Below are 8,156 nucleotides of genomic sequence, written 5' to 3' on the forward strand. Positions count from 1 at the left end.
TGTGGCATCCCTGCTGAAGGTGTCTGCTTCTGCCACTATCCTGCTTCATTCTGATTAGCTGCTTCGAGCTACGAAGAATTGCTTGACCTTTCAATCGGACCTCGAACACAAAACCTCTGAATGACTTGAATCACTTACACTCAACTCGTCGTATGACACTTTCATTCTGACAACTGTGGAACCTTTGCATTTCCTACAAATTCACGAATCACTTGACCACCTGAACTTCAGTTACCATCGCATTACTCATTTTAAACCATGTCACTTGGAATGTGCCTGGCCAAATTTTGCTTGTTGCAAATAAAAAGCCGGTAATGAGCTTTGGAGTCCTTTCTTGCTTGCTTTTATAAAAAACTAATTTGACAGAGACTTAGAAAAATAGACTCAAAAGAAATGAAGCGAAGTGACTTCGAGAATTAGGAATAAAAAATAAAAAGAAAAACTGAGATGACTATTTGAAGAAAATTTGAAAAGAGACTTATTTGAATGAATCAGCTAGCTCTAATGATCATGACATGCATTTCGGATTGATCAGCCTAATCCATCCAACTAATCACATTTCTGTTCATGTCATGTCTTCATACTTCAAAACCCGGGCTTTCAACGATCCAACTTTTCCGTAAAGTCACCAACCTCTTTCGACTTGTAGTGCCCCGAAGGGTTTTCACCAACAAGCCTCTCTCATTTGTCCATCTCTCGACTCACCACTGCCTTACGGTGCCCGTGAGGGCTTTCATCAATAAGACTCTCTCATTTTAAATTTCTCCTCAGCTCACCATCGCCTTATGGTGCCCGTGAGGGTTTTCACCAATAAGACTCTCTCATTTATTCACTTTTCCTCGTGCCCATGAACAAAGGTGCTACCCATGATGAAAATAATACCTCCATCTCACTTGACTTGGCATCCTCAAAGTTGATCAGAAGGTCTTTCTTTGGACTGTAGTGTAGGTTTTGGACAGGGTTAGAAAGAAAGTGTGGCATGCAGGCTCAAAATAATTTAAGATGAAGGGTTTCAAAATTACAACTTTTGGAATTAGATCTTTTTACAAAACTAAAACTTCTGCCCCAGTTTCTTCGAATCTGGGGAATTTTTGGATTTTTATTTTGATGGGACCGAACCGTGTAAGGCTGCCTACGTATCCTTAAAAGGAATCAGGTCGAACGTAGTTCAAAGCATAAAAGTTTTGTTTTTGTTACTTTGCTTTTCTTTTTCTCCTTTCTTTTCTCTTTTCTTTCTTTGCTTTTCTCTTTTCCTTCTCTTTTTTCTTTTTTTTTTCTTTTATATTTCTAACTCTGCTTCTAATTCCAAAAGAAGGGTATGAAAGAAAATAAATAAGGCTCAAAAAGGGGTAACAAATGATAAAAGTGTTTGGGATAGCAGAATAAAATGCCTTCGTCATTTCAACTTTGAACTTGCCTAGTACAAAATGCGATTGAAGATAAGCAAAGAAATCATACATGATATCTCTTGACTGCATCAGAATTGATAGCCATATCCACACATTTACCTTCTATGTCTGTTAGATACAAAGCACCATTGGGCAACACCTTTATCATAATGAAAGGCCCCTTCCAGTTTGGGGCGAACTTGCCTTTAGCTTCAGCCTGATGTGGAAGGATGCGTTTCAATACCAGCTGACCCACTTCAAATTTTCGGGGACGAACCTTCTTGTTGTATGCTCTTGCCATTCTTTTCTGATACAATTGACCATGACAAACTGCTGCCAATCTTTTTTCATCAATCAAACTCAATTGCTCTAGCCGGGTTTTGACCCACTCATCATCATCAATTTCAGCTTCAACAACGATCCGCAGGGATGGAATCTCAACTTCCGCAGGTATAACTGCCTCGGTTCCATATACCAGCAAATAAGGAGTTGCACCTATTGAAGTGCGAACAGTAGTGCGATAACCCAGTAAAGCAAAAGGTAACTTTTCATGCCATTGCCTCAAACCTTGCACCATCTTACGAAGTATCTTCTTTACGTTCTTGTTAGCAGCCTCAACAGCTCCGTTTGCCTTAGGACGATACAAAGTGGAGTTTGGATGCATGATCTTGAACTGTTGGCAAACCTCTTTCATCAAATGACTGTTGAGGTTGGAAGCATTATCTGTGATGATTATCTTGGGAATTCCGAACCGGCAAATTATATTCGAATGGACAAAATCCACCACTGCCTTCTTGGTCACAGACTTGAAAGTTACGGCTTCGACCCACTTGGTAAAATAATCAATGGCCACAAGAATAAACCTATGCCCGTTTGACGCTGCCGGCTCAATCGATCCAATGACATCCATGCCCCAATAACAAAGGGCCAAGGTACAGACATTGTGTGCAACTCATATGGCGGGGAATGAATCAAATCACCGTGCACCTGGCATTGATGATATTTGCGAACGAAGCTGATGCAATCTCGTTCCATGGTGAGCCAATAATAACCTGCTCGAAGAATCTTCTTCGCCAAGACATACCCACTCATATGTGGCCCGCAAACCCCGGAATGCACTTCGGCCATGATAGTCGAGCTTGTTTAGCATCTATACACCTTAATAATCCTAGATCTGGAGTTCTCTTGTACAATATCCCCCCATTTAAGAAAAATCCGCTAGCCAGACATCGAATGGTTCTCTTTTGATCGCATGTGGCATGTACCGGATATACCCTCGATTTGATGTATTCCTTGACATCATGGAACCAAGGCTCGCTATCAAGTTCCTCCTCAACCACATTGCAATAGGCATGCTGATCACGGATTTGGATTTGCAGAGGGTCGACGTAAGTCTTATCTGGATGGTGTAACATTGACGCCAGAGTAGCCAAGGCGTCGGCAATCTCGTTATGAATCCTGGGAATATGCCTGAATTCTACCGACCTGAATCGTTGACAAAGATCATGCAGACATTGTCGATATGGTATGAGCTTCAAATCATGAGTCTCTCATTCTCCCTGAATCTGGTGAACCAACAAATCTGAATCTCCCAAAATTAATATTTCTTGAACTCCCATGTCTATAGCTAGCCTCAAACCCAGAATGCATGCCTCGTATTCAGCCATGTTGTTAGTGCAATAAAATCGAAGTTGAGCTGTTACGGGGTAGTGATGCCTTGTTTCAGAAATGAGTACAGCCCCTATTCCGACACCCTTTATGTTAGCAACTCCATCAAAGAAGAGTTTCCAACCTGGCTTTTCATCATGATCAGCCTCGTCAACATAAATCACTTCTTCATCAGGAAAATAAGTGTTCAGTGGCTCATATTCTTCATCCACCGGATTCTCGGCCAAGTGATCGGCCAGGGCTTGGGCTTTCATCGCGGTCCGAGTCACATAGATGATGTCAAACTCTGTGAGTAAAATCTACCACTTTGCCAATCTTCCTGTGGGTATAGGCTTCTGAAAGATATACTTTAAAGAATCCATGCAAGAAATGAGGTAAGTAGTGTAGGATGACAGATAATGCTTCAACTTTTGTACCACCCAAGTCAGGGCGCAACATGTCCTTTCAAGAAGAGTATACTTAACCTCATAAAGAGTGAACTTCTTGCTGAGATAATAAATGGCTCGCTCTTTCTTGCTCGTGATGTCATGTTGACCCAACACACAACCGAAAGAATTATCCAATACCGTCAAATAGAGAATTAAAGGTCTCCTAGGTTCTGGCGGGACCAGCACATGTGGGTTTGACAGGTAACTCTTGATCTTATCAAATGCTTCCTGACACTCATCAGTCCACTTAACCGCAGCATTCTTCTTCAGCAACTTAAAGATGGGCTCACAAGTTGTCGTGAGTTAAGCAATAAACCTGCTGATGTAGTTTAACCTTCCGAGAAGGCTCATTACCTCGGTTTTGTTCTTTGGCGGTGGTAATTCTTGGATGGCTTTGATCTTTGATGGGTCCAACTCAATACCGCGTCGACTGACTATGAATCCCAACAGTTTCCCGGACGGGACACCAAATGCACATTTTGCCGGATTGAGCTTGAGGTTGTACCTGCGGAGCCTTTGGAAAAACTTTCTCAAGTCTCCAACATGGTCGGACTGCTTCTTTGACTTTATGATCACATCATCTACATAAACCTCAATTTCCTTGTGTATCATGTCATGAAATATGGTAGTCATTGCCCTCATGTAAGTTGCCCCAGCATTCTTCAAACCAAATGGCATTACCCGGTAGCAGTATGTCCCCCATGGTGTGATGAATGCTGTCTTTTCTGCGTCTTCCTCATCCATCAGGATCTGGTGATATCCCGCATAACAATCCACAAAAGACCCGATCTCATGCTTGGCATAATTATCAATCAGAATGTGGATGTTCGGTAATGGAAAGTTATCCTTTGGACTCGCCTTGTTGAGATCACGATAATCAATACACACCCTGGTCTTACCATCCTTCTTTGGTACTGGCACGACATTAGCTAACCAAGTGGGATATCGAGTGACCCGAATGACCTTTGCGTCAAGCTGCTTTGTGATTTCTTCTTTGATCTTCACACTCATGTCAGTCTTAAACTTCCTTAACTTTTGCTTGACTGGAGGGAATGCCGGATCAGTTGGCAATTTATGAACTACCAAATCAGTGCTCAAACCTGGTATGTTGTCAATGCAAAAACATCTTTATATTCAACCAGTGCTTTGATTATTTCTCCCTTGATTTGTGGTTCCAGATGCACACATATCTTGGTTTCCCTGAGATTATCTTGATCTCCTAAATTGATTGCTTCAGTTTCATTCAAATTAGGCTTGGGTTTTTCTTCAAAGTGATTTAGTTCTCTACTGATTTCCTGAAATGCTGCTTCTTCATCATATTCTGTTTCATCATCACACTCTACTTCTTGGCTTGTTGTTTCGGAATTATATTGGCTTTTAAGATTTGGCTGAAAATTCCTCATGCATGTCATGTCATTGAAACCAGCATAAAAAGAACTGTACAGAAAAAAAAATGAAACACTATTAGGAATAATGGAAAACGGGAAATTGTATTTCATTGAAAATAAAAGGATAAGAGGGTTTGTACATCAAAACAAGCAAAAAATAAAAAATCTGGATTACAACCCTGGAATAACCCACATAACAGAAAAGAAAACAAAGCAAACTACCAAAACTCCTTCCGGGTGGGGAGAGGAGTAGCTTTCCAATTGCTAAGCTTCACATTTGGCCCAACGAGCTGCACATCGGCATTACTGGAACCTTCCCCTATTTCTACCATATTAACCTCGTCAAACAAACTCTGGAACCTCTTGATCAACTCTTCATCAAAGTCGGCCACAGGTTTTGGGACCGCTGATATTGGGCGTTTTGCGACCCCTGGCTTGACAAAAGACTTGGAGATATGTGGAACAGGCTTAGAAAGTGACCATGCCTTTCCTTTCAAACTTTTAGCCTTTTTCACGTCCTTCCCTGTGAGTGTGAATCCCAAACCAAATGTACCAAAACTTTCACGTGGACACACCGGATGCACAATACCCTGCAGAGATGAACCCAGACCTTTGCCCGGTAGAAAACCATTCTTCAACATTTCATTTGCTACCATGATAGACGCGGATGGTATCTTCGGACCTAGGATGCTTTCTCCTTCGGGAATTTTCCCGACAGACACTGTTTCGAACATTTGGTAAACCCAAGGCCCTTTATCATCTTCAACTTCAATAAATGGAATGATTGTGTCATTGTAAGCAGATGAGTTCTCATCACCGTGCACAACTATTTCCTGCCTGTCCCATTCGAACTTTACCATTTGATGCAGAGAAGACGGGATTGCCTTGGCAGTATGGATCCAGGGCCTGCCCAACAACAAGTTATAAGAGACAGCCACATCTAGCACTTGGAACTCCATAGTGAACTCAACCGACCCTATTGACAAATTGAGCATTATATCACCGACAGAATCTTTCCCTCCTCCATCGAAGCCTCGAACGCATACATTATTAATGTGGATCCTTTCAGTGCCAATCTTCAACTTTTGCAAAGTGGACAGAGGGAAAATATTTGCACTAAAACCGTTATCCACCAGTACCCTTGAGACAGCAGAATCCTCGCACTTCACTGCGAGATAAAGAGCTCGATTGTGTTCTGTACCCTATAGGAAGTTCATCATCTTAGAAAGTGATCCTGTTTGCTTCGAAAATCTTGTTAGCAATCTTTTCCAAGTGGTTCACCGTGATCTTATCAGGAACATGGGCCTCATTCAAAATCTTCATCAGGGCTTTGCGGTGTTCATCTGAATGTATCAGTCAAGACAAAAGAGAGATCTGAGCTGGTGTTTTCCTTAACTGCTCTACAATGGATTAGTCTTGCATTTTCATCTTTTTCAGGAACTCTTCAGCCTCTTCTTCGGTGACCGGCTTCTTTACTGGGATGTGGCCATCCTTGAATGGCTTGGCTTTCCTCAGTTCTTCTGGGGTAAAACATCTCCCAGAACGAGTCAGTCCTCCGGTTTCATTGACTTCTTCCTCTACTTCTTTCCCTTTGTATGTTACTATCACCTGTTTGTAATTCCACGGGACGGCCTTTGTGTCAACCATTGGTAACTGGGTCACTGGCTTAATAATAACGGGGGTAATATGAGCCCCTTCCACGATTATGACAGGCTTGCCCGGGACCCCTGTCATGACCACTTTTTGCTTTTCCTGGTTCGCTTCAACATCAATCGGAGGACCTTTCACAACCAATACAGATGGCTTCACGTTGAGCGTGCTTGGCTTCTCCGACACCCCTTTAACTGTCAAGGACATTGCTTTTGCAGAATCTAGAGCTTTGATTGGATTACTTTCACTAGCCCGAATCATCATGACAGACTTGGAAGAGTTTTTGGGCTCCCCATCCTTATGAATTATCTCGATCATATGTGTCTTTGCATGGGCTGGCAAAGGATTTTGGTTGATGTTTGGCGCTTCCGGGCTCCGAAACACAATTTGATTTGTATCAATAAGCTCTTGGATCGCCCTCTTCAAATGCCAGCACTTCTCTGTGTCGTGCCCCGGGGCATCAGAACAATACGCATATCTAAGGGAGTAATCAAGGTTCCTTGGAGGCAGATTTGGTATCTTTGGCTCAATCGGCCTCAAAACATCCAACTGCCTCAACCTCTGAAACAAACTGGTGTAGGACTCTCCAAGAGGGGTGAAGGTTTCTTTTCGCTGCTGCCTCTCTTCTCTGTAATATGGTCTTGGTCGAAAACTTGGACCAGTAGGGTTTTGGTACGGTTGTGGGGGCGTATAAGGATTTTGTGGAGTTGGAGCACGCCATTGCGGGTAAGGAGGGGGTTGTGTGCGTGGTGAACATGGTATTGGGGTAGCTCGACAGAATATCGAGGGTCTTGTGGTGGGAAATAATGCTGAGATGGATTATATGGAGCTTGGGTGTAGGTTTGAGGCCGGGGTTGAGTTTGGGTGTACTGGTGAGGCGGACCCCTTGGGCCACGCCACGATCCGGAGACAAACATAGCGACATCTTCTTTCTTCTTTTTGCCTAACAGGCTTCCGGCGCCACTTTGAATTGCTTGTGTGGTTGCTTTTATGGCAGAGTAGCTCATGATCTTGCTTGACTTGAGTCCCTCTTCCAACATTCCTCCCATCTTTACCACATCATTGAAGGACTTACCTATGGCTGAGATCAAATGGCCAAAGTAAGTGGGCTCTAGGGCTTGAAGAAAGTACTCGACCATCTCATCTTCTTTCATCGGGGGGTAGACTCGTGCAGCTTATTCTCTCCATCTGAAACCATATTCCCTAAAGCTTTCATTGGGCCTCTTCTCTACCTTGGTCAAAGATAGGCGATCCGGGACAATGTCTAAATTGTACTGAAAGTGCCAAGCAAAGGCCTGAGCCAAGTCATCCCATGTGTACCACCTGCTAGTGTCTTGGCGGGTGTACCATTCTAAAGCTGCCTCGCTCAGACTCTGACTGAAATACGCCATTAATAATTCATCTTTCCCACCGGCGGCTCTCATATTGCTGCAAAAGCCTCTCAAATGGGCCACGGGATCTCCATGTCCATCGTACGGGTCAAACTTGGGCATCTTGAACCCAGCGGGCAGTTGGACATCCGGAAATAAGCATAAATCCTTGTAAGCCACACTTACTTGGCTTCCTATCCCTTGCATGTTCTTCAAAGATTGCTCTAGACTCTTCACTTTCCTGAACATCTTGTCTTGCTCCAC

The sequence above is a fragment of the Nicotiana tomentosiformis genome, chromosome 2, assembly GCF_000390325.3.
Source record: "Nicotiana tomentosiformis chromosome 2, ASM39032v3, whole genome shotgun sequence".
NCBI lineage: Eukaryota > Viridiplantae > Streptophyta > Magnoliopsida > Solanales > Solanaceae > Nicotiana > Nicotiana tomentosiformis.